This window comes from Symphalangus syndactylus, chromosome 3, assembly GCF_028878055.3.
Source record: "Symphalangus syndactylus isolate Jambi chromosome 3, NHGRI_mSymSyn1-v2.1_pri, whole genome shotgun sequence".
NCBI lineage: Eukaryota > Metazoa > Chordata > Mammalia > Primates > Hylobatidae > Symphalangus > Symphalangus syndactylus.
The window spans coordinates 112508792-112524526 of NC_072425.2; the positions used below are offsets into that span (position 1 = coordinate 112508792).

Consider the following 15735-nt stretch of genomic DNA (forward strand, 5'->3'; position numbering starts at 1 on the left):
AGAGACTGGGAGCATTTTGCCCTTGCCCTAGAGATCCGTGAAACTTTGAACTTGAGAGAGATGATTTAGGGTATCTGGCGGAAGAAATTTCTAAGCAGCAAAGCATTCAAAAGGTGTCTTGGGTGCTGTTAAAAGCGTTCCATTTTAAAAGGGAAACAGCATAAAAGTTCAGAAACTTCTCAGCCTGATGATACAGTAGAAAAGAAAAACCCATTTTTGAGGAGAAATTCAAGCTGGCAGCAGAAATTTACATAAGTAGCAAGGAGCCTAATGTTAAATCCCAAGACCATGTGGAAAATGTCTCCAGGCCATATCAGAGACCTTCACAGAAGCCCCTCCCATCTCAGACCCAGAGGCCCAGGAGGAAAAAGTGATTCTGTGGGTCTGGCCTAGGGTCCCTGTGTTGTGCACAGCCTAGGGACTTGGTGCCCTATGTCTCAGCTGCTCCATCCATGGCTGAAAGGGGCCAACATAGAGCTTGGGCTATGGCTTCAGAGGATGGAAATCCAAAGCCTTGGTAGCTTCCACATCATGTTCAGCCTGCAGGTAGACAGAAGTCAAGAATTGGGAACCTCTGCCTAGATTTCAGAAGATGTATGGAAATGCCTGGATTCCCAGACAAAAGTTTGCTGCTGCAGGGGCAGGGCCTTCATGGAGAGCCTCCGTTAAGGCAGTGCAGACGGGAAATGTGGGGTCGAAGCCACAACATGGAGTCCCTACTGGGGCACTGCCTAGTGAAGCTGTGAGAAGAAGGCCACCATCCTCCAGACCTCAGAATAGTAGATCCACTGGCAGCTTGCACTGTGTGCCTGGAAAAGCCACAGACACTCAACACCAGCCTGTGAAAGCAGCCAGGAGGGAGGCTGTGTCCTGCAAAGCCACAGAGGCAGAGCTGCCCAAGACCGTGGGAACCCACCTATTGCATCAGCGTGACCTGGATATGAGACCTGGAGTCAAAGGAGATCATTTTGGAGCTTTAAAATTTGACTGCCCCATGAGACTTGGGACTTGCATGGGCCCTGTTACTTTTTTTTTTTTTTTTTTTTTTTGGCCAATTTCTCCCATTTGGAATGGCTGTATTTACCCAATACCTGTACCCACATTGTATCTAAGAAGTAACTAGCTTGCTTTTGATTTTACAGGCTCATAGGTAGAAAGAACTTGCCTTGTCTCAGATGAGACTTTGGATCGTGGACTTTTTAGTTAATACTGAAATAAGACTGTGTGGGACTGTTGGGAAGGCATAATTGGTTTTGAAATGTGAGGACACGAGATTTGGAGGAGCCAGGGGCTGAATGATATGGTTTGACTGTGTCCCCACCCAAATCTCAACTTGAACTGTATCTCCCAGAATTACCATGCATTGTGGGAGGGACCCAGGAGGAGGTAATTGAATCACGGGGGCCGGTCTTTCCTGTGCTATTCTTGTGACAGTGAATATGTCTCACAAGATCTGATGGGTTTATTAGGGATTTCTGCTTTTGCTTCTTCCTCATTTTTCTCTTGCTGCTGCCATGTAAGAAATGTCATTCACCTCTTGCAATTATTCTGTGGCCCCCCAGCCATGTGGAACTGTAAGTCCAATTAAAACTTTTTTCTTCCCATGTCTTTATCAGTGCATGAAAACAAACTAATACAGTGGGACTAATTGCTTCCCATTGTGTATTTTATCAATTAAGAGAAATAGAATAAGGCAGATGGGCATTTTGTTTGGCACTCCACAGCTCTCACCAACAGCAAGAATTTCCACCTGCAAAGACATGCTCCTTCTAATGGATTTCTACCAGCCATAGAGGCGAGCATATGATTGTCATTGAGCTCTAGGAGGCTTTATCACAAAGAATGCTGAGGCCTCATAAGAGGAAGCCAAGCTCAAAGCAGAAAGAACTGACCCAGTCAATGAGTGAGCCCCACTTACACTGGCTAGGAATGCAGTGTTCTGATAGTATCCAAAAAACATAATATTTTCTATATCTCCTACCAGATTTATGAGTACAAGTTGAACTGCTCCAGGAAGTTTTAGCTGGCCTTCCCTCATGGTTTCCATCGAATCAGGTCCCCCTCCCATTATAGAAATTATCATAGTCTAATAATAATAATAATAATAACATTGAGTATTTACCGTGTGCCAGATACTTCACTACATGGATTACCTCATTAGAGGGTCATAAGAGAGGTCTGAGATAAATATGGATAGTATCATATTTTACAGATAAGGACACCAAAGGAGCTTGTCTCAATTTACATAGCAAGAAAGTATTAGAGCCAGAATTTAAACTGTGGCTATCAAGTTGACTCCAGGGTCAAGCAATATGCTATATTATATATTGTACTGTATAGTATAGTACACTGTATAGGACTACAGTCTACTATAGTATATTGTATGTACTATTGTATAGTATACTATATAGTACAATATACTACAGTATAGTATATTCATTTCTCTGACTCAATATTATATTCATAGTATCTGGCAAAGAGCCTAGTAGGAATTCAATAAAGACCAACTGAATACATTAATGACAGAGATAGTATCTAGACCACAAAATTATTTATCAGACATGTTTGTCTATCAAAAAAACTTAAATGTAAAGTGTCAAAGTAAAAACTTTGCTGCTTTAAATAATTTAAGTCCACTAAAGAGCAATGAGAATGAAACTAAACATATGGTAACATAATATACCCAAGGACTACCTCTAAACCAGGCATCAGCAATGTTTTTCCATAAAGGACCAGAGAGTAAATATTTCAGGCTTTGCAGGCCATGCAGGTCTCTGTTACAACCGCTCAATTCTGATACTAAAAGGAGAAACCGCTCAGACAATATATAAGTGAGTGAGTGTGGTGTGTCACAAAAAAACTTTACTTGTGGACTCTAAAATTAGAATTTCCTATAATTTTCACTGGCCGTGAAATATTGTTGTTTCACTTCTGATTTTTTCGAGCATTTAGGAATGTAACACTCATTCTTAGCTTCTGGGCTGGATACACTGAGACCAGGCAGGCAGCAGTCTAGAGCTGGCACAAAGGCAGTGGTTTGTTGCCTCCTATGCAAAACTACTCCTGCAGTCTCCTTACACATAGTGAGATTTTGAAAGAGAAAGGAGATGTGATTCCAAACTGAAGGAGATTCACTCAAATGTGCTGTGTTTTGTTCCTGTCATTGTGGTTGGTGTTTCTGTGAAATCACATATAGGAAGTAGAGCCATTTAAAGATCAGAGTTGTGACAGATGAACAAGGCAAAGATCAGTGAAGTAGTGAAAATGGGAGGAAGAATTGCTATCCAGTTAACCAGCAAGAATTATGTCATTTATAAGATAATGACAGAGACAGGGGACACTTATTTTAAGCACCAGACATGTTCAGAAACAGATAGATCGGAAAGATAGCATCAGTCACCTAAGGCCTAATTACATCTCCTTCAGCTACCATCGCAATTAAATGATTCTTTTTAAATGAGCTGATTCAAATGCTTCATGCTCAATAGTTAAAATGTACCTAAAACAGTCAAAACGTACATAAGAAGAGATAATACAGATTTGGATGTTCTATATTTCCATTTACAGCAGAAGACTAAAGGAGCCTCCATTTCTAGCAAACCAGATTTTTTTTTCCTTTCAAAAGAATTTCTCCACCCAAACTGCTGACTGTTGCCAGAAAAAAAACCACACAATTGTGCAGGTGGGACTGACGAAAAACCTTTTATCCCTTGATGGCTAGAGCCTTCTCCGTGTCCTCAAAAGCCACACACAGTTCTTCACCCTTCTCAAGGGCTACTCTAGCCCCCTCCCTCTCTCCAGCTTTCCTTTCTGCCAATGACCTTGTTTCTGTTTCACGGAGAAATTGAAGCTGTCAGGAAGAATAGTCTTCAACTTCCTGCCCTCTGAGTGACAAACATCACGATCTTGTTTCCCTCCTTCTCTCAAGTCTCAGAAGATGAAACAGCCCTTTGTCTCATTTCAAGCCAGTCTCTCTTCCTGTGACCTTTATTCCAACTACCCTCTCCTGCTTCAAAGGGAGTAAGAACTTTGTTCATCTATTATTATCCTCTCTCTTCTGGATTTTCAAATCTCTTTTTCCCTGCTCCTTCTCCACAGCCTGTGAATACACTCAGCTCTATCCCGGGTTAAAAACAAATACATAATCTCCGATCTCCTCCAGCCTGGTGTCATCCTCCAGCTACCTGCCACCTTCTCTCTCAGCCTTCACACCAAGTCCCTCAAACATCGACATTCTCATTCCCCACGTCTCCACCTCCCATTCACCGTCATGGGCCCCCATGGTACACCACGGCACAGAAACATGTTGGGCAAATATTCCCAATATCCTTCCATCCTTTGCATTAAATGTGTAATTTTATTGTAATAATATAAAATTGTAAACATAAATATCCTTTATTCCTCAATGGTTTAGTTATCCTATTTTTAATTCTCATTAAATAAGTTCAAACTAAAATTTAAATTTCGGTATGACCGTCTTATAAAATCTCTGACAAAATGACATGCAATAAGAATGCAACATGTAAATTCATATATGTTTAAGACAATTTGGGGTTTAAACTGACCCAAATTTGGACTACACCAGTTTCACCATGAGATAATCAATCACTCATAATTCCAGTGCTTAAAACATGCAAAAGAAAAAAATTAAAATAAAAATTTATTTTCTCTTTTTAAACAATTTCTGTTATGTCTGTTTTTAAAGTAATAATTGAAATTCAGTAGAACTGTAGGAAGTAAGATTTTTTCATACTTTTATTTCCCACAGCTATTATAATTGCCACTAATTCTCCTAGACCTTTACCCATATATAACATATATGTGTAGGTATGTGTGTGTGTAACCTAGTTACAAATCATAACTAATTTTTTTCAGTTCACCTTCTACTTGGCACCTTCTTAACATTTGATGAAACTGTTTCTTATTTTTCTCTTGAAACTCTCATTTCTCTTATTTAATGACAGGGATCTTAAAAAGTTATCTTAAAGTCCTCCTTTCCTTTACCATCTTTAGTACCATATTTCCTTCAGTACTATACTTCAAACGATGAATAAAATCTGCAAATGCTACAATCTGCTTCTTCTCTTACACATTATACTCTAAAAGGTTAGTTTAGGCAGTCATTACAGCTCAGCTGGACAGCTACATTAGACTTCTGACTAGTGTCCCAGCCTTTATTCTTGTCCCTCTCTAATATATATTTCGTACTGCAACTAGCATAATATTTTTTTCTAATAAAATATAGTCATGGCACTTCTGCAGTTGAAGTCCTCCAATGACATTCTTGTGCCCACAGGATGAAGTTCAAACTAAAATGTAGGACTCTACGTGATTTGGCCCCTACCTAACTTGTCATTCTTACCTTTCACCAAGCCACTCTTTCATATCCTTGATGCAGCAATTTTAAACTACGTATAGTTTCAGATAGTACTTGCTCCTTCTACCTGGATTTCCACCATCACATCCTCTCCTTCCTGTCTCTAGAGTATGTTTAATAAGCATCTTATCTTTCAACACTCAGTTTAAGCATTATCATTTTTTACATGTTCCTGCCTTCAAGGATTTTTATTTTTTAATTATTTTTATTTCAATAGTTTTTTGGGGAACAAGTGGTGTTTGGTTACATAAATAGGTTCTTTAGCAGTGACTTCTGAGATTTTGGTACACTCATCACCCGAGCAGCATACACTGTACCTACTGTGTAGCCTTTCATCCCTCACCCCCTCCCAGCCTTTCCCCCGAGTCCCCAAAGTCCATTGTATCATTCTCACAAGCATTACCATTTAGATGAAAACTTTCTTTTCCCCTAAATCATCAGGTAAAATTCACCATTCCAGTTTCACAGTTTCATGTATTTTATTTTTATTTTCCTACCTATCTACACTTCATGAACTATAAGCTACTTGAAACAAGAGACTGAGACTGAGTTGTTGCTATAACCCCAGCAAAGATTTTCATGGAATACTGTCTTTCATCTTTCTCATAAAATACACCATTTACTGAGCATCTACTATGAGTTAGATATTATTCTAGATACTGTATATGTATGATATCATCTAATATCCACAATAATTTTTTCCCATCTTTATAGAATTAAAAACTGAAAGACTTAGATAGTGTAAGTTACTCATTCAAAGGTATACTGCTAGTAAATATAGAGCCACAATTCTAATTTAAGTATCACAGTTTCTCCCACAAGGTAGCTCTGATTTAGCATTTAATATTGTTATTGTTTATTCTACCCTATGTGAAATAACTAATTTATATACCATTGTCAATAAAAGAAAATGGATCCCACTATCTTTTTTCAGCTTGAGATATTATTCAATATTACAATCTTCTTTTTTTTTTTTTCACCAGATCTGCTTACATGAAAACCAGAAGAGAACAGTACCTCTTTTACCAATCAATGTTTTTAGGTTATTTTATCAAGTTTAGAAGAAAATATGAAACCAGTGAAGTCTAGGAGAATTTTCAGACCAATGAGCTCCTCTAAATGCATCCTGCCTTTTCTTCAGAACGCTTTTGTAGACGTGAAGGAAATGCTCCTTCATGCTGGTCCATTAATTATGTACTTACCCTGTTCTACCAAGCAAAACCATGTAGATTTACTAAGTTTGTGTTACCCTGGCTGTTTCAGTAAAATGTGATATCATTATAAAGTAATTTGTGATTTTCTAGCTATAATTCTAATGTTCTAAATATGTCCTAGCTTAGTCCTAATTTGTTAGCTATTTTTTTTTACCAGAAAAATAGCTGTAAGTTCCCAGTGAATGGAATTTTGTGTTCAGTTTATGTCATAATTTTGAACTCTGGGTAAAAAATAAATTGGAGCCACAGAAATATCTTTTATAACTCTCTTGGTGATTAATGTTTACCAAGTATAATTTCTCTAAAATTATATACTAACTCATCACACCTTTTATTCTAGTTAAATCATTTATATCATTGTCTATACCGCTGAACTTCCATCTTGAATCTTAATACTACAGTGTAGACGTTAAATTTATTTATCTTTGTGGGGCCAAGAGAATGAGAAAGTATTTATATTTGCAAACTGGAATTTCACATAGCATTGTTTACCTGCAATAAGGGACAATAATAATAGTGTGCCAAGAGAACACCAATTATGAACTAAGCAGGAAATATATCCTGTGAGTTGAACACTAAAATAATCCATTTTATTTATAAATATGTAGTGGAGTAATTTTCTTTAAATACAAAATTGAAAGTAAATTAGCAACAGTTCTTTTATTCATAAGAGAGAAGTTAAATACGTTATCTATAAATAAAAATGTAAGGCAATAATGGAAACAACAGCATAAAGAGGAAAAATACTGCCACCAGCACAGTGGATCTAGTCAAGGCTTGTGAAGCAAGTTTTTTTATACGCAACTTTATCTCTTTGCCTCAGGAATAACCATCCTATTCTAGAGAGGCAATACATTTTTCCAGAATAATCTGATTATCATTGTTGATTTAAAGGAATCATTTAAAATGGCCTATTCTTTAAAATGTGCTTTAACAATTTCTGAATAATTCCTTCTGTATGTTTGACTTGTTACGAAGTATTACATATAGAGCAATAACCATTTATTGAAAGCCTACTATAGGTCTAGAATTTATAAACCAATGCTTCTGTATACTTTCAATTACTTTATGTTAGTTCTAATTTTCTTTGATGTTGACTAAACATCATCTCAATAGACCCAACATAGTCAAATACCCTTGCGGTTAAAACATCAAAGTAAAAATATCCTGCTTTGGTCAACTACTGTGCAAGGGGCTAAGCTCATTATATATTATAAATCTTGCTATCCCAGAGCTCACAGTGTTGCTGGGAGGGAAGAGGCAAGGGATTATGGTAGTTGGCCATCACATATAGCCAGAAGAAATCCCACATGTTGCTCAGGTACTCAACTCATTAACCACTTTCAACTTGACTTGAATGAGAAATTCTAAGCTCTAATAAAATTAATTTTGAAAAAAATAATTTTCAAAGCCAAGACTATCGTCTGGACGGACCGTTTTATAGTAATCTACTTCATGAGTTCCATTTTGCCTCTATCATCAAGTAACTTGTTTAGAAACCCAGAGTTTTGGAGAAACTTTCTTAATGTAAGGTAAAAATTCTTCTTTTTAGAGATATATCTTTAAGAAAGTGTTTTACATCCCTAAATCCATATTCTTAAACCCTAAATCCATCACCTATTATCTATAAAATTCATAATTCTTAACCATAGCTTTAAAAAACAATGGGTAAAGTGCATTTATTCTGTTCCAGGAACTGTGCTATGAATTTTACCTCTAATTGCATATTTTGAACACTATACGAACTACATTAAATTGATTATACTATTACAATAATACTGTAATATTACAACCCCAATCTTATAGATGAGGAAACTGAACCAAAAGGCACAGAGATGATGTAAACTTAAAATTTGGTCTGAGCAATCTCGCTTCACAGCCCGTGCTATTAATAAATATATTATTTCTTCTGAAGAGTTGAACAAGGTATAGAGCGAAGTAGTTTTATAATACATGGCACATAGATAGATAGATGATTGACAAATAGATAGACAGCCTTACAATCCTTTAAATTTACTTAGATATTTCTATCATACATGAGCTTGACTGAGTTGCCATGATCTGCTAGAAAGTACTAGGTCCATGCTATCTATTGTATAATATACTAGAGAAACTATTGAACATCTGCTTTCTTCTTACCAAAGATTTTATGTTCTGAGTATTATCTACCTGGCCAAAATTAATACTGCAAATGGAAATGTTAATAACTCTTTTAATCTCATTTATATTTATTACCTAATATTACCTAATGTAAATTCTACATTCCAAATATTCATTCCAGAAAAGCTCCTTTTGTCATATCCAGGACTGAACTTTATTGAAAGAGAAATAAAAGAACCTACTCATTCTACATTAGAGGATAGATAATAATTATAACCAATTTTAGAAGCCAACTAAAAATTGGCAGTAAATATGAGTTTTAGCTGCCTCGTGCCATGCCCCAAGCTTATTTAAAGATCAAGTGTATGGGGAAATATCTTCCTGTCAGTTTTGTTTCTTAAAACCCTGTTTCAAAAATCTGATGCCTTTGCTAAAACTAACGTTAGTCCTCCTAAAACCGTACAGCCATCATCTAAAACCACGGTTATCAAAGTGTGGTTTTGGGACTCTCAGGACACTGTCTAGGGGTCTAGGAAGTTAAAACTACTTTCAAAATAATACTAAAACATCATTTGTGTTTTTTACTCATTCTTCCTTAAATGTACATGAAGTTTCATAGAGACTATGTAATGTGTGATATCATAACAGAGTGCAGAAGGTAATGTGAGAATTCAGCTGTCTTCTATCAGCCAGATATTAAAGAGAATTTCGAAAATATTTTAAAAAGCCCTCATCCTCGCTAATTGTTTTATTATCACTATAGTTATTTTTAATAAAAATGTATTATTTATGTTAACAGGTATGGGCTTATTGCTCTTTTTAGATTAATAAACACATAGGTGTATATTCAATTTTCCCAGCTCCTATTACCATAATAAAGATAGATCTTATATATATAAACAACAGCTGTTTTAAGAGTATAAAGGGGTGCTGAGAATGAAATGTTTGAGAACTACTGATGTAAAATATCCATAACCTGTTTTCTCTAGTTCCTTCTAGTCTTTGTCTTTAGCTTATTAACCATTATCATCCTTGGTATGTTGTTCCACTTTAGGTTTTCTGTTACTTTACAAAGTCTAAGATATTGCAGTATCTTCTGATTCTTACTTGTGAACAGACAAATTAGTCTCAGTCAACAATTCCACCCTAGGAAATGATATATCAGATGGTGCTATTACACAACAGACTTCACAGAATCTGTTCTGAAAAAATGTCATCATGAAAGTCTAGGAGCTTTCTTGTTAGAGAAAGAACTTCTTGGTATCTGACAATTTTCATGTTGTTACTGTGTAAGATGATGAGTTTTCTTAAAATTATTTAGACGCTTGGCAAATCAGACTCAATACTGGGCCTTCTGCAATTCCAATAAAAAATAAAGACTGGCCGAGACCATCTATGTGCCCTACTTGGAGTCTGGCCTGAACAAGCCAAACAGAAAGAAGTATTCCTTCACCTCTCAGCAGTTCTTAACATTCTTTCCTTGATTCTCCTTCTGAAACATTCTCTTGCTTTATAATTGTCCCACCACACCCTTCCAAGTCAACTGTAATCTCTAATTACAACTTGTCCATTCCTTGAACAAAGGCCTTCCACTCATTTCTCCTCAGCCCTTTTCACTACTCATCCCACACTGGTGTACATATATCAGCTATGTACAAATGACTCCCAAACCAGAAGTCAAGCTTTGACTTAGCTTATCAATGCAAGACCACAACTGTTAAATCACCCCAGATAAGAGTATTGCTAGCTCCTCTCCTAACATACACAATCAAAATCATTACTTTCACCATAAACAGCAAAACTTAAACTGTTTCTCTTACTCTATTCCAATAGTTCTCAACTGTGTGTGATTTTGCCCCCAGGGGACATTTGGCTATTTCTAGACTTTTTTTTTGTTTTCACAACCAAGAAATGGGGTTTCTACTGGCATCCAATGGATGGAGGCCACTGATGCTGCAAATATCCTACAATGTACAGGACAGACTCCCACAACAAAGAATTATCTGACCCACAGTGTTAACAGTGCTGAAGTTACAACACATTTCTCTATTCCCATCACTTCCCTATCTCCCCTCCAGCCAGGCAAATGATTCGCATCTCTGGCATAGATGTTGACACCAGGAACCTGTATAAGCTGGATTTGAAAGTAAAGTGGCTGGAGGTTTTGGATCAACAGGAACCTGAATACAGTAGAACAACCTCCAAGAAGAAAGTGGGCTTGGGAATCAAATGGACAATGATTGAAACCAATGTTAAATTTGGAAGTTTCAACTGAAATATCAAAATATTAAAAATTCTGCATTGGAAAGGGGGTGCTAAACCATATAAAAATTTTAATGAACTTGGTTAATGACTGATTCCATGATTCTCTCAAATGTCTCAGCCTTTTTGAAGTTTAAAAATAGTCATGAGAGCAAAAGTAAAAACTATCTTTGTACGGAAAATGTCTTTGCAGATTACTGCTTCCATCCTCAAGCCCCACCTCTTGAGGAACAAAGGAAAGTTGACAGCTGTTTGTGCCTCATCGCAAACTAGTGAGAGGGAGTTTATAGGGATTGCCTAGAGTTTGATAAGTCTTATGTATTATGGAGACATGGCAGCCTATTGCCTGACTCATACTCAGAAAATCTAGGGATTGGGATGGTCTGGCCTCCAGCTTTAGGAGCATGTTGCTGCTGATTTATTGTCTGCTAATTTATTATCTGCTGATTTACTGTCTGAGCCAAGAATGTGTTTATGCTTCCCACGGACCCGATGAGGGTCAGCCAGCATGTGAGTTGTATTAGAGCCTCCCCTATAAGGACTGCCTGTGCTGAGACCTCAGCAGACAAGAGTTCAAGGTGAACCAAAGAATTGCAAAGAGCTGCAGAGGAAGTAAGTGACCAGATAAGATGGGGAAACTTTTATCTGTATCAAGGGAACTATAGATGGATGATACACGAGGGTTTCCAATGACTCCCTCAAAGTGCCCACTAAAGAATTAACTTTTATCATCAGTCAGGCTCGAAGGGAGTAAAGTCATGTAAAATGAGAACAAAGATAACAACTTTTCCATCTCCCTTCTCTCTCCTCTCTTCCCATTAGTCTAACAAATTGAAGGAAGAGAAGAAATGCTAGGAGTTGAGTTGCCAACACCCATTGCAGAGCAGACCCCAGCTTGGGAAGGCGTGGTTGGAGAATGTTTTTATACTTTAAATGACGTTCTAAGTTTTGTTATTTGACTACACATTCTTTTTACCTAATTGAGAAAAGTCATTTAAAGTGGCTATAACTCTTTCTCTTACTTAAGGATGAACGGAAGAGTTATGGAGCTTGCTCAAGTCTGCATACAGTGGTAGGGAAAGTACTACTCCTACTGATCAGTGTTAAAAGATCACTGAGACACAGTTCTTTCATAAGGTTGCTTCTATGATTATAGACCCTATATGTACATCAATGCCAAAGCATGGGCAGTGAAGCAAAATCTGTATGCCCAACAATATGAATGAATTTAGGAAGGAAAAACAAAAGAAGAGACCAGGGACATTGACTGAATTTGGTGGAGTCATTGCATGACCCTCTAGTGGGAGGGGAGTAAACGCTGAGAAAATGTGAATATCACCCAAGTAAAAAACTCCCACCTCTCCTTTGCTGTCCATATGTAGGCAGTTGTCAAGTCCAATTGAGGCCACTTCCACAATATTCCGTATCAGTCCCTCTCCGTTCTCTCTGCCCTCCTGGTTTCTTTCTCACATTCTTATTTCTGGATCTCCTAGCTTGAATGTATTCCACAAGATCTAACTGTCATTCTATCAGTCTATCAATCACTATTCACTCAGCTTCAAGAGCTATATATATATGCTTAAAGCAAAAGTTTGCACATATCATTCCCTAGCTGGGCAACCTTTTAGGACATCTATTGTAAGGGATAAAATCTAAATACTTTAGAACGGCATTCAGGGCTCTTCATGGTTCAGTCACACACACACACACACAAACACACCCATACACACACACACAGACAAAATGTTTCTGTCATGTTAGACTGCTTGATATTGCCCAAATAGGCCATAAATTTTCTTACCACTATGATTTTTCTCATATTTTGACTCTAATCTGAAATATTTTTTCCTCTGCCCCAGCTTGCATACACCTCCCCTCCTCCTGCTTTTGAAACCCTACTCATTGTTCTAGGCCCAGCTTATATTACAGTTCTGTGAAACATTATCTGGTCCCCAAGTCAGAATATTATTCCTTCTCTTTCCCCAGATGTTTCTTTTATTGCACTTATTTCCACCACTTATTCTACTCTGACTTATAACATAGATCATTTTTGTTTGTATATCTCCTCCACTAGTTAGTAAGTCTTTTGATGCCTTACCTATAATAGACAGTCAATAGATGTTTGTTGAACTAAATTAAATGCTACTGACCAGCCTTGAGAGGTGGGAGAAAGAGGCCTTGGAAGCTAGCACAAGGATGTCGAGGCGTTTGAAGGCACTGCTGGGCCTCTCGGTGGTGATGCTGATGGCAACCACGTGGCCAGCATGCATCTGGAGCAATGGCAGGACCAGCAGAAGCTTCATGATGGAGTTATCAGAGACACTGAGAGAAAAAATTAGAAAAAAAGTAAACATTCATCTTTTGGGAGAACAGATTATTTTAACTGAGCAACTTGAAGCAGAAAGACAGATGTTATTCGCAAAAGGATTTCAAAAAACTTAACTTGAAATGAATGTGAAATATCAATGGGACAGATGACACTGGACACTGTGTGCGTGTGCGTGTGCGTGTGTGTGTGTGTGTGTGTGTGTGTATCTGTGCCTGTTGATGGAGAATAGCTTAGTGGTATCTTAATTTTTTTTTAGTCATTGTCTTTTTAAACTTGATCAAATAAAGGATAGTGGATCATATATTGTAAATTACTGCTTTCAAAGTTCCTTATGTCTGAATAAAGAAGTATAGGAGTACAGTCTCCTGAAGAGTTTCTGCCTGTGTGATCCTGGTAAAAGTCCTGTTAAGTTCATGGCCCAGAGCTTAGGATTGTGACTGAAGAGCGCTGCTTCTGTGAGAAGGAAGGAATAGATAGTTACATCTACCTGAGTAGTTTGATCAGTCAACATAGTAATGAAGCCACAATAACATCTACCTCAGAAGGGCTGGATGAAGGTGAAGTGGAGAGAGAGACTCCCCTGATTGTCCAATTGGAGGATCAGACATCAGTAGACTTGTGTCATGACTAGAGCAGGGATTCCCTAACAGCGATGAAGAAGATGTATTGTGGATGGAGAAGCAGCTGTCCTGCTTCTGTGGCAAGTACCAAAAATGGATACCAACCAGACAGCTGAGGGGACAGCTCAGTTATGTTAAGGGTGATAATTTTTTTTAGATTTACTTTTTCTGGTTGCTCAGCAGATGGCAAGGAACAGTATGAAAGGCTGAGGCTGACATGGCAGCAAAGTTATCATGTTGGCAATGTACAACTTGTCTCTGGAAGGAAGTGGACATCAAGGTTATTTCAGATAGAATGAAGATATCTGCATTTTTATTGGGAAATATTGGACTTTTTTACTAGGGAAAAATAAAAAGACTTCAGACTGGTGGAGCACAGTAGCAGGTTGCCTCAGTGTGGAAAATCCCATATACTTCTGTTCAGGTGCTCAGGAATTTGGATAACCAGGATGGTAGAAACTTGTTCATAAGAAACCTTCAACATTGAAACCCAATGGAAAAAAAGTTGTCTGCCTCAAGTTTGAAGTAAAAGCAGCCTCAAAACCAACTTTAGATTCCATCATTACTGTTCAGGGACTTAGAAAACAGGCAAGTTAGAATCCTGTGGAATCTGCCATGGAATTAAAAGAGAAAAGGTCTTGAGCTCAGGAAGCAAAAGACAGAAGAGGCCAGAAGGAAGTGGCTGGCTTTCTTGAGAGGAGTATGTCTTCTATCCCTGTAAAATCCATAAGCCAAGGCCACAGGCAGATGTGATTCTTGAAAAAGAAGAGGTTGACTTTTCATCTTTGAGCTCCGCTGACAACACCCTGTTGACAAGCCCATTTACTTCTCCTCTGGATTTCTCTGTGCGCCCCTGCCCCCCCAACGACAGCTGCCTCTCATTGGGCAATGCCTGGTTTTCTTTTAGAAACAGATCTGATTCCAGATGTAATGCCCCCACAAGCTTTGTTACACGATGATGATGAGATGGAAGGCAATGGAGCCATACACTCAAGGATGGCGTATGTCTACAACACTGACACGTTGCTTAGGTGAGCAGTAAAAAAAAAAGAGAGGATGTTCTTTTAAAGCCACTGAAACTTGGAGGTAATTTGTTAGCACAGCATAACTTACCCTATTTAACTGATACAGGTAGGCAAAATTTAATCAACAACACATTTAATCAATAACAAAACAATCTCAGAGAAACTAAGGGACATTTTCAAGATGGCATTTATTAGTCAGTTACTAGAAGGGTAGTAGGATTCATCACCGGATTTTCTGACTGAAAGTGTAAGACATTGTTTCATCAACTTTAAAGGGGAAAAAAATCTTTAAAATGTATTTATTTAAATTTTACATTGAACACAATTGTACACATATACATATGTATGTACATGCATATGATTGAAACAGCCTTTGCAAAAATTACGGCAGTGAGAGAAATCTGACATAGAAAAACAATGACAGTGAAAAAAAATGTGACCTGACTCCATCTTGCTTCTAGCCTCCAAGTTGCCCTTGTTCATTCCTTGGTGCAGGCTAAGGTAACTACAGGAGGAATTTATTTTATAGTTTAACCTTTAAGCAAAATGATAATAGCCCCTTCCCAAAACTATCCTCTTTTTGCTTGGTGACCAAAAACCACATTTGTAAAACTAACAAATTAGCCACAGGATTAGAATTATGGTCAGGAATTATACAGCCAGAGGTTACAAGATTCATATCCTTTCCAATTTTTTCTGTAGATAACGTTACTGTAAAACCTACAATTGCTGTTCGAGGTGGATTTTAGACTCTGCATTCTGATGGACGAGCTGGCAGCACCCAGATAAGTAACCCATACCAACAAAC

At 37.6% G+C, this 15735-nt stretch overlaps 2 pseudogenes; both read left to right on the forward strand.

Moving 5' to 3' along the window:
* The first annotated feature begins 13012 nt into the window (after positions 1–13012).
* LOC129479536 (protein PET117 homolog, mitochondrial-like) lies at positions 13013–13395 on the forward strand (annotated as a pseudogene).
* Positions 13396–13427: 32 nt separating this feature from the next.
* On the forward strand, positions 13428–14937 carry LOC129478561 (cysteine-rich protein 2-binding protein-like; annotated as a pseudogene).
* The last annotated feature ends 798 nt before the right edge of the window (positions 14938–15735 follow it).